The following is a 12158-nucleotide window of genomic DNA, read 5'->3' as shown; positions in this document are numbered from 1 at the left end:
ACATAAGATATATTGTGTTGGCAAATTATTTTTCTCCGCGTGATGTCTGTAAGTGAAACAAGTTTTCGACTTGCCTGCAACATCCCTGAGATCTAAGCAGCTGCCCTCTTGTGCCGTTCAGTGAACTAAAGTTGCAGTCGGTAATCCATCTCTTATGGTAAAAGGGCCCGAACAGCAGCATAAGACCCACCCTGTATAAATTAATTGATTGATTATAAGAAGCCTAAAGTCTAGAGAACTAAATAAATAAATAAAAAAAACTAAAGAGAAACCTAAAGGTAAAAAAGATGGCTGAAGGATCCTTTTCAGAAGCGCATTGCAAGATGCCAAATTACATCGATAAACGAGAAATTCTCGAGTTTCTCATTGGTGCCGACCGTCCCATTGCTCTAACGACGACAGGTGGCAGTGCGACTTCTTTATACCTGCTTTTGCATTCGTATGTTCATCACTAGATGCGGCTAGGATGATCAGTATGACTACTGTCTATTTTTTTATGACTTTTTATATGCAATGAAAGAGATTTGCTATGTCGTACGTTCGTCGTAATTTATCATAAAGACTGCCATTCATTTTGCCAGATATTAAGTAAGGTTCTTTTCCTGTACAATTTTTATGAGAAACATAAAATACAATATGGATACCTTTAAAATCTCCCAGCACCCTTATTCTTTAGTAAAAAAAAGGAGTATTACTCAAAATATTTAGAATTAGTAAACAATAGTAGTATACAACAATAAATTAGTTTCGAACTTTACATCTAATTAATCTAATAATTATGACACTTCACCCTAGGCTATTTAATGATATTCAATTGTACGATAAAAATAGAATTGAATGTGCACAGCAAATTCCGTTATAAAATCGCGAAATCGCGTAGTAGTGTTGTTTTTCTTAACAGAAAATCACGTCACAGGAGCTAAAACAATGAAATTTATCCGATTTTAATTAATGTAATAAATATTATAATTTCCACATATTAAAGGATAATTAAATGCAATAATAGTTATAATTAATAGAATATTATTATAAATAGCGAGAATATTTCACAATACGAGAACGTTACGGGATACAACTTTCTTTTGATTAATCCTCGATCCAAGGACGGATGAATCCGTCGGTCTCTGCGCGAGCAAAATAGAAATGCTGGAGCTTACGAGAGTGCGCGTTACGTAAGTACGAGGAAGCAGATAACCGGAATAATGGAAGCGCATGGTGGACAGATAATAGCTTACGGACACAGCGGTTATCTTACATGACACCTCGAACGTCAGCGGATCCTTCCGCGCGCGTTCGAAGGTCTTTCCTTCGGTCTTTCTGCCTTCCCCCGAGCGCCGGCACTTCGCTCGTCCCAATAACCCACTTATCGAAGAAGCGTCTTCGAGACGTTCGCCGCGTGTATAGGACGTCTCGCGATCTTAATTCACCTAGAGAAAGTCTCGTCCAGCCGATCCTCGAAGTCGATTCTCTTCAGCGAAGACGTAATTGAAGATGGAGTTTATCAGCGAACTTCGGTCATTAGAAAATTGATTTCGGGAACTCGGGTGGATAATAAAACCGCGTCCCTTGGACAATGTCGAGCGGATTTTAATAAAATTCCAAGCTGAAGCCAAGTGACACGGAGATAAATATGATGAACGATGGGGTCTCTCACGACACTTTAGAGGATCCAATTGCTGACTCGGTCGGAGAATCTCGTTAAATTTAAAGCCGTCTGTGGAACATTCTCTACAACACTTTGGTCTATTGAAAATAGAATGTAGCCGCTCGATTTCCCCCCCCCCCCCTGGTCGACTCGTCAAGTTTCTCGTGGGAAAACTCGGCAACGTCAATGCTCGCAGCTGTAGCGATACTCGCTTTTATCGCTCAGGATTATTTTCGGTCATTGTTATCCCAAGATTCTCGACCAGACGCGAATGTATAATCGCGTTTAATTTTGTGCAAACGTCCCCCCCCCCCTCCCCCGCGAAATATTGAGAATTTTCACCACTCAAATATTTACTGTATACTTTAATCCTTAAATACACGTGATGGATTCATCATTAGATTTCGCGTGGAAAGCTACTCTTAAAATACTCGCTGCAGTAACATTTTTCTCAGCCCGTACCGATCGGATGGAAAGGATTGAATTATTCGGCTAAGCCGATAAAAAGGCGGATAAAAGCGGGGCATGTGATCGTAAATAGCGATAAATGCGAGAGCGCGATAAAATGATTTCCAACGTAGGTATTTGCGTAGCTGAAAGGAGACGAGTTTAAAGCCGCCGCACGTAATTTAGTAATAATCCGAGGAGTAATCCGTTTTACAAGAAAATCTCTTTGCGGCAGTTTAATGCTTTTAAGACCATTCATCTTCGACTTTAATTGTGCGACTGCGGAAAATAGATCGCCGGCATATATTCAGATAACTTGCTCGCGTCGAGACGTCATCCTCCTCGACGTCTTTAACATGATAAGTGCATCTGCATTTAAATACGTTTGACTCTGAGCGTTTTCCTGTCTCCTTTCCCCACTTTCGAGAGACATTTTCCCCGCGCGTCATCGCCGACGAAAGGATGATTTTCACAGACGATCTCGCCTGTCGCCAATATTTTCGCCGTCGTTGTGCGTGTCGTCAAAGGCAGCTAAAGAAAGTCTGGATCGGCCGCGTCGCTTCGTTTTATCCCTCGAGAACGAAACGCAATACTCGGAAGCAGGTGTCGGGGTAAAATAGGGAAGGAAATCGCGCAATTTATTCAGCGAAAAAAGGAACGTGTCCGGGAGACGCAACTTCGGCCGTGCAGGAAAGGCGTGAGGACGAAATACAAATCCCTGAAATACAGTAAGAACAGCGTGGATGTAAAAATGTAAAATTCCCGTGTTCCTTAAGTCGATAACGTTCAAACGAGTTGTTTGAAATGCAATACGTATTTATTTTCACTACGCCACTTGCAATTTCAATGTCACCGAAAATAATCGGGCTTCAACTAGAACACTTGGCGTATGAAAAGAAATATAATACATATTGCATCTCAAACAACTCGCTTGAGTGTTATCGACTTAAGGATTTGTTGAGTTAACTTAATAAACTAACTCGAAAAATGTACAAATCTTGTTTTGGCAAAATAAAGTGTGATTTAACATTGTTTACCTCCGGGACACTGAAATATACCCTTAAATAATATGTTTATTAAAAGTTTATAAGAAGTTTGTTTAAATGTTGAGTCAATGTTTTATTCGAGTTCTGAAACGTTTATTGAATTGTTTGTGAGATATGAATTTAAACATGGAGTTGTTTATGACACGTTTACGGTTACACGTGTTCAAATTGCGTTTAATGATACAATATCAAACGTTTCCATTATAGTTTTCGAAGTGTTTGTAAAATGTTATTGTCGGTAAAGAATGAACCAGGTGTTTTCAACGTACTTCCAAACGGTCCAACCATCGATAAAACTCTTCATAAATAAATATAAACATCATCTCGCACTTAAAATTTTCGCCAGGGTAGTATTTTACGCGCGCGAAGGTAGACTGATCATTGCGTTCGGTAATGTGGACACGGCGGATAATAATGGAAGTACGAAGGACTGGACGCGAAAAATCTTCCCTCGAGAAAAGGGAAATTTCATTGTGTATACACGCCGCCATCCCTTTCCTCTTGCCCGTCTATGCGTGCTCTTTCTCCAGCTCCATATACCTCCGTATAGTGGTACAGTCGATCGGTGGGTCGGTCACTGAACCGCCGCCGTCTCGTCCCATTCCGTCCCGTCCCACCGCCGCGCCGCGCGATCGAGCCGGTACCGTTAGGATCTCGCCGCGATCCGCCTGGAAGCAGACAACGTGGAAAAGCGAGCCGGAACTGCGCGTACGCCGGACCCCCTTCCCCGGATCACGAGGATCCGGCCCGATGGAAATTTTCCAACCCTGATCCTCCCATCCTATCCCCTCGCCCTCGCTGACAATCTGGGCGTCAATTCTGTATCTTACAGTTCTTACACTATAGAGTGAAAAATGCTAAAAGTAAATATTATAGCTTTGTCTTTCCAACTGTCCCCTTAGAAAGAGACAAAGCCGCTCACCCTTAGCACTTTCACTATATTGTAAGATATAGAACCGACCAGGGGTTGGGAAAATTACTTTATAAAAGTATCTAGTTACAGTTTGTTTCGCTAAAAGTGCAACTAGTTACAGTTACAAGTTACCAATTCTGAAAAGTGACGCGTTACAGTTACTCAAAACGTAACGAATCGTTACTTTGCAGTTACTTTCTTGCAATGAAAATAAAAATATCAAATATGCATTTGAATTGTAAAGTGTCGACAAAGGCGTTTATGCGCAAGTTCAAGGCCTAATGCGATCCGTGGAGGTTTAAAATATATATAAAGTAACTATTAATGTTGCCATATTAAATTAGTTGCTAGTTATAGAAAAAATGTTACCAAAAAAGTAACTGTAACTGTGACTTCGTTACAAGTGACGAGTTACTTCCCAACCTTGGAACCGACCCTCAGGATTTCGATTAGCGCGGTTAAAAGATTTAGATCGAGATCGCGGATACGAGGCCGAACTTCCGCGGCGCCACTTTGTAGCACCACTCGCGCGGATTCGGGAAGGGAGTGTTTCTTGCCGATTTCGGACGAGGCAAGGGTGGAACGGTCTACGTTTTTCAAGATGTTTCACGACCTCCTTTGTACACTGATAGAAAAACATGTAGTATTTGAAACTACAATTGCATAGTAAAATAATTATAGCCAGGAATATCATTTTTATAGTAATTATTACTATAATGTTAGTAATAGCAACCATATAGACACAGTGATGCCAACCATTTAAAAAGTTTACTATAAAAGATAAGCTTTTAACTGTTATTCTGTTAAAATATCCAGGTAATGAATAGTAAATTAGTTAATTATTGTTATATAGTAAATACAATTACAATAATAGTAAATTTAACTACATTTCTATCATCCACCTTACTAATCACGTGGTAAACAAAAGTGAAGTGGTTCGGAATGTCCTCACTAGAGGGATAATATTATATTGCACACTACATTAGACTTTTGAAATAATTTAGCTGTGATTTTCCATTCTATCGTTTCAGTTACCGCGATATTAAATAAAGACGTTAAAAATATTTTATTGGTTTTATATTTAAATGTACGTTTTACCTCAAAACGAATTGATATTATATGTACAATAAATATTATTTTTTATCACATCAAAATATTCTCTTATTGTGTCAATTTAAACTTCTATAATGACGATTACATTGTTACTTAAAAATTTACGGCGATTTGATTTAATTTTTTTAATTTGATTCGCTTCGACTCGGACGAAATTTTTACCGACTCGATGCGATTCGGATTCGAGGAGGGAAATGTAAACTTGATTCGATTCAAATTGACATCAGAAATTCTTTTGATCCGCAACAACTCCACTTCGCAGCTCCACTTTGGGTATCGAATACGGAATCAGAGTGTTTCGCTCTCGCAATTTAACGGAAAGAAACTCGCGATCTCTTTCGTAGCCCGACATTTCTCGTTTCGACCGTGCAATCGCGGGATTGATAACGCAATTAAAAATTCGCTACTCTATTCGCTAATTAAATCTCTCGGCTGTTCGGCCGAGTTCGTAATTATGTGCTCGAACTTCGCCGTGCGTTCGCGCACACTTTCGCCGCGACGTATTCCTGTAATTCTCTCTCTCTCCCCCCCCCCCGCCCTCTCTCGTTCTCTCTCGCGGTTTCTCGTGTTTTCCCGCGGCCACGCCTCCTGTCTCTACGTCCTCGCGTCTCCCTTTTCCAGCGGTTTCCATGGGCTTGCCTAAGGCGGATGCCAACTTCGCCAAGTTTCGGCGTAACCGTATAACGAGGTATATATGACGCCGCGCGCGGCAGTCAATCTCGTATATCGCTAACCGTACCGTGTGCGCGCATATTCGAAATGCAACGATGCTAGATATTTTAATGGCGTGCCGATAGGTACACGTATACATTTGCGCTCGCCTCGGAGCCGCTCCGCAAATGCGATCCTTGGGAGGGAGGGAGAGAGGGAGGACGGGAGGGGAGGGGAGGGGGAGACCGGAGATAAAAAGAGGACCGATTTTTCCAGCATTATATTAAACTTATTTCAGGCGCGAATACTCATCATTCACGCCGTCCTTCCAATCAAACTTTTCAAATGCGATCGCGCGCGCCTCACGGGTTGCCCGGAAGCGAGTTTCATAACTACGTCAATGTGGCTAATGTAGTGATGAATCGGTATTTCAGTTCGAGGGAAGAGTTCCCTGGGCGGTTGAGGGGAAGGGAGGGGGGGGGAGGGAAGGTCGAACTGCGTAGAAGCGCAGTGTAATAACTTTATTGTTACGGAAACTCTTTGCTATTCGCGCTTGGATACAATGTACGTTGGCTATTTTATGTCTTATCGTAGCAGATAATTTCACGCCGAGCGATCGAAGCGAGCCGATTTAATCCACCGCAAATTTATAATCATCTCCCTCTACTTTCTCATAAAATATTTCTCGAAATCTCCACTTCCCCCCCCCCCAAAAAACCGTTAATAATTACAACAGCGAGTAATCGCGATGCCGGTTTCTATAGACCTTCTATCTCGCACGAAGGGTCGATGCGATATAGCGATCTTACGTACTTATCTCGGGGAAAAACGCGAAATCCATTTTGTTTCAATAAAGCTGCTATCGAGAAAGAAGTCGAGAAGTCAAGCTGTACTTTTTGCGGCATCTGTCTCCATACAGATATAGATATGTGTATGTATACTCACCGCTCTCTGACCTCCCTTTGCGAGTGCAGTTAACGTCTCCGTCGTTACATTGACCTAGATAAACGACGCCGTTGCGCCCTAAAATGCTGTGCAATGTTGAACGTGCAGACGCGAAAAGAGAGACGCGCGAGAGGTCGGAAAGTTACACAAATGTAAGTTTCATCCCCTCGCCCGCCGTGTCATTTCTACTGCAGATTCGTGAAAGGGAATTTTTAACGAAATAACGAGTGATGGAAAGTTGAGAGAAAATAATCGTCGGTTTCTCTTGCTTTGCGCAGAATCCCATGTGCCAGGCGACGAGCCAAAGTCTGTTAAATCGAATTTACTGTAATTGTCATTTTTTTACCATTTTGTAATTGTTTTTCATTTTAAAGAGTTTCAACGTGTAACGCAATACGTACAATATAAAATTCCCAACTAATTTTCGTGCCACTTCAAGTTCACACGCGTTTTCTTTTAACTTTTTGATGATTACACTTTGACAGTTTGCAGTTTCGTATTTTAACGTCTAACATAATGTATCTATCAAGGTATTAATTTAACTATCTGTGTGCCAATCAATTCGTGTATTAAGTTTTTATAATAACTTTTGTATTGGTTATGTCTATGTAACATTTTTTACAATTCTCTGTTCTTAGTCTCACTGAGGATGACCCGAAAATGGGTCGAAACGTTTGATTAATGTATAATTTCAAGAATAAATAAATTTCCATGTTGGATATTTTGGTGTTCGGCTCGCATTGGCCTTCTTTCACCCACCTATTCATTACATTTTGAATTGCAAGGGTTATAAAATTATTTAAATAAAGTCGCAATTCAGAAATCATAAAAGCATTGTGTACGTACAACCTGCACGCACGATATCTTGAAGCAGGCCGAGAACGAAACAAAATGAGTCTGCCTCACGCTGCTCAAAATAAATGCAATATGAAATGCGCACGATGCGCATTTTTATTTGTCCGTTGATCCGAAATCCGTTATATCGGGCTCCGTCAAATCGGGCTTTTACTGCACGACATTTTAATAGCGTATTCTGGAGATTGATAAGAGTCAAAAATCCCACTGCGAATTACAATGTCGGAATTACAACGAGAGTTAAACAATTGGTTAATCCGCTTAAAAAGAATTAATAAATCTAATATTAAATCGTTTATTTCGCACAAAGATTAAAGTTTCTGTCTGTTTTAGTCGGAAAATGGAAATTAATTTATTATCATTATTTGTATCAAATTTTTACATTGTTCGAGAGGAATGGAAAAATTATATGATTTCAGTAACCGAGGGGGAAAAAAGTGAGTGGCCACATTTTTTCCCGTGTATTTAATTTAGCTCTCTCGATTTATTAAAATCATTCGCACACAATTTTTCACGTCTCTCGAAACACAGAAATTGAAAAAAAATATATAGATACATATAACGATAAAACAATAAATATATTAATTTACACAATCAAACGTCTTTATGTTCAAAACTGCGAGCTTTATTATTTAAATAAACGATAAAATTTACTATTTAAATAAACGATTTAATATGTGACAATGGCCCATTCCTCGAGATTAACATGAGATTCATATAACAGAATATTCATCGTGCGTTTATTTCATAGCGTGTTAAATATTTTGTGGCGGCAACGAATTGGCTCTGGCACAACGGTGCCCAGCACTCGGTGCTTGTTTTTTCTTTTTTTTGTGACGTATAGCACGGCTGTTGTTTGCACAAGGTTGCCTTGCTGTTATTCGCGCGGCGAGACTCGACCGAGCGGTGGCGTTCCACGTGTATCGTATTATCTTTCGAAATACGTTCATTTCCTGTAAATAATAAGCGATTCAGCTCGCACGATTAATTACTTCCCACGATTAACGATTTGTGAATGAATCGAGGCGACGACTGTTTACCGAGACAAATATTTTGCGCGATTTATTCTCGTTTAAAGCGAAAAACGGTATGAGAGCGAATGGGAATTGTGAATTATTCTCTCGTCGCGATATCTATATTTCTCTCTCTCTCTCTCTCTCTCTCTCTCTCTCTCTCTCTCTCTCTCTCTCTCTCTCTTTCTCTCTCTCGAGATAATTATTTCTTTTTAGGGCTTCAATATTTCTCGGTTCGAATAGACTTCAGGTCGAGCTTTAAATTTTACGTGCGCTTTGTTGCAAATTATCCATTAATTTCAGATTAAAAACGTGAAGTGACGTACGAATTACCGGAACGGACGATTCAAGTAATGGAAAGTAATGAATCAGTTGTTTATAAATAATACTGTGTATTTCGTGGGATTAACGCGTTCGAAATGTATTGCGGGAGTGCGATATATTTGAATTACGATTTTGTAATTCGGGACGGTTCATTGCGTTTTAATTAGCCATTAACTTGATTCCCGCGGCATCGAAGTTTTCAAATTTTTCGCTTGTTAGCAAAATACGTCGCGATGACGGAAACGGAAACGGGTAAACGCCGAGTTGAGCGGCGTCACGACATGTTTAATTAATAAACGTAGCGTCGTGATTAAGTCTAGCATTTTAAGGTTTATCGAACGCACACATTCGACGTTTGCGCGTCCACTATACTTGATTACAAAAAGAACACTACTATTTTTCCTAAAAAAGTAACGATATCAACGAACTGCACCAACTATAACAACGGATATTTATACAAATTAGAATATTTTATTTAATATAATGCATATATAATTGCGACTCACGATATTATTGTTTATTAAAAAAACCTGGTGCTGCATATTGAGGAGGAGCAGTGGCGACTCGATGAGTCAAATTTAACGCCACGAATTTAACAGTTCCATGAAGAAATTCACGTAAATAAATTATTATGCTTTAAAAGTAATAACATTACTTGTTAGCCTCCTTGATTCGTCTTCTTTTTCAAAATTACTTTTTAGTTTATCAATGACTTAGCAAATTCGATGAAGTATAACGTACTCGAGAATTGATATTACATTTTCATGTTGTTGTCAATCGCGTTGTCTGAAAATATTCCCCATTTATAAAAGGGCAGCAAAATTCGTCGGTATGACGAAACGATCGAGCCAATAACGCTTTATTTTATAAACTTCGTGTATGAACATTTTTTATGCATAATAGATTATGTTCCGAGGTTAAACATTTGAATCGCTAATCTGTCACAATACATTCATTCCCAAGCAATGAAAAATGTTATCTTATGTGATGTTATTCCATAAAGAGATATCTGTAACATTCGCCCGGCAAAAAATTGTTCGTGCATGAACGTGCATAAATATATTAAATAAAATTATAAATGGAAAATGTCTATACAAATTTTTCCATTGTACATTTCTATATAATTTTATACGTTTCTACACAGTTATATATAATTTAATAGATTTATACACGATTTTATACGAGAGACTTTTAAAAGGGAAAAAATTGTTCATTTATTGTATAATTATATATAACTTTATACTTATTTATAATTATATATAATTGTACACAATTATATATGTATAATTATAAATAAGCAATCTTTCATATTAACAAATTTTTCATATAAAACTATAAAATTATGCAGAACTGTATAGAATTGTATAAAATTATATAGAAATATACAATGTAAAAATATGTATGGACATATTTGATATTTTTTTTTATAGAATTCTATATATTTTATTCATGTTCACACATGAAAAATTTTTTATCGAGCGTGAAATCATTACGTCAAGTTAAAACAAAACTTAATTTAACATTTACCGATATAATGCGCAGAATTGCGACGGTACGTTAATCTGTAAAATAGAAATACATACAACTTATTTTATCGCCCAAATTACCCAATAAATACTCGAAAAAACAACTTCTTTGCGTAATTTATGAAAAAAGTTGTTTTTCTCGCGTTAGAACTTTCGTAAAAGAACTTTATAAATAAAAAACTTTTTTCACAATAGAGCGAGATTGTATAAATAAATCATTTCACGTGCAAAACTTCCATGAATTTTACGTAAATCGAATAAACGATACGAATATACGAAGAAAAAGAAGTTATTCGATGAGCAGTAAATAATAAATATGTATCAACTGATCTCTTTTGCAAGGTCGTATCTTGATTTTATGCAATTTTCGGTTTTTGTGCTTAAACGTTTATTCTGGTCCAGGAAAATCGAGATACGACCTTGCGCAAGATAGGTATCAGCCGGTATATCGGATTAGAAATACGTTTGAATCCCGGTGCGCGTTTCGATTTATTGCGCGCGTACTGTCGATCGCGCGATACTCGTTGCATCACTGCATCTACGAGGGTGGGTTGAAAAGTTACGAGCCTAACATAGAAACATGTTTTTTTTTTCGGTCAAACTCACTTTTATTTTTCGACTTAGGCCCGTCGATTCATATGTCAAAATCATCTTAAGTGTTGTCTTAAGAGGCTAATACGGCTCTGTGATTGGTTAAAAACACATTAAGAGTATACTTAAGATGATCTTAAATATAAGAACGGACTGGAACGGACTATGAATACCGGCCATAGTCTCCTTTTAAGTCGATACACTTAATCCAGCGATGCTCCAACCGCTTTAACCCGTCCAAATAATAGTTGGCGTCTTGCTCTGCGAAATAGGCATCTATGGATGCTACGATCTCCTTCGTTCGTTGAAAATTTCTGTCCTCCGAGCCAAACTTTGAGTTTAGGAGACAGAAAAAAGTCACTGGGGGCTAGATCTGGCGAATACGGGGGCTATAAGCCAATCAGTTCGAACCGCAAGTCGTGAATTTTGGCCCGATATTCGATTTTTTCCATGTTTACGAAAATACTAACGTCCACTGACACAAACGACTGTCGTACAACTGAAAGCCCAAAGTGGCTGAAACTTTCAGAGATATCCTTCAAAGCACGTACATACAGTCGCAGCTTCTTCTTCTTCTATGACTGGCACAGGGCTTAAAACCAAGCCCACAAGGCCACGGCTAACCAATAGTCCTCCGAGGTGAAGCCTTCCTCACTACCGTCTCCAATATACTATCTAATGTTTAAAACAATGCAATTACCCGGTAACCAGGCCACGCGCGGAACGATGCAATCGGATGACGCAACCCCGCGGGATCAAAAAATTTTTCTTCGGTCCGAAGACGTGTGTATCACTCGGCGTTTCAAACGGAACTTGGGGCCATCGCACACAAAATTGCATAGCTGCATGTGCATAGCATGAAAGCCGTTTAAACCAATGAACATCGAGCATTGAGTCGCCATATTGATTTACATAACATGCTCATTGGTCCAGACGGTCTTGTGCTATGCAGTGGTATACTTATAACTGTAAATCAGTGGCTATTCACTGTTTTTAGTGATAATCCACCGATTGACTTTTAGAGAGTGCATATGCAACTACGCAATTTTGTGTGCGATGGCCCTTTCGCAGCGATGGACATAATACTAC

Source organism: Vollenhovia emeryi, unplaced genomic scaffold, assembly GCF_000949405.1.
Source record: "Vollenhovia emeryi isolate VEMERY1.0 unplaced genomic scaffold, V.emery_V1.0 DF939276.1, whole genome shotgun sequence".
Classification (NCBI taxonomy): Eukaryota; Metazoa; Arthropoda; class Insecta; order Hymenoptera; family Formicidae; genus Vollenhovia; species Vollenhovia emeryi.
The sequence above is the reverse complement of the archived record's forward strand: the minus strand, read 5'-3'. Positions refer to the sequence as shown.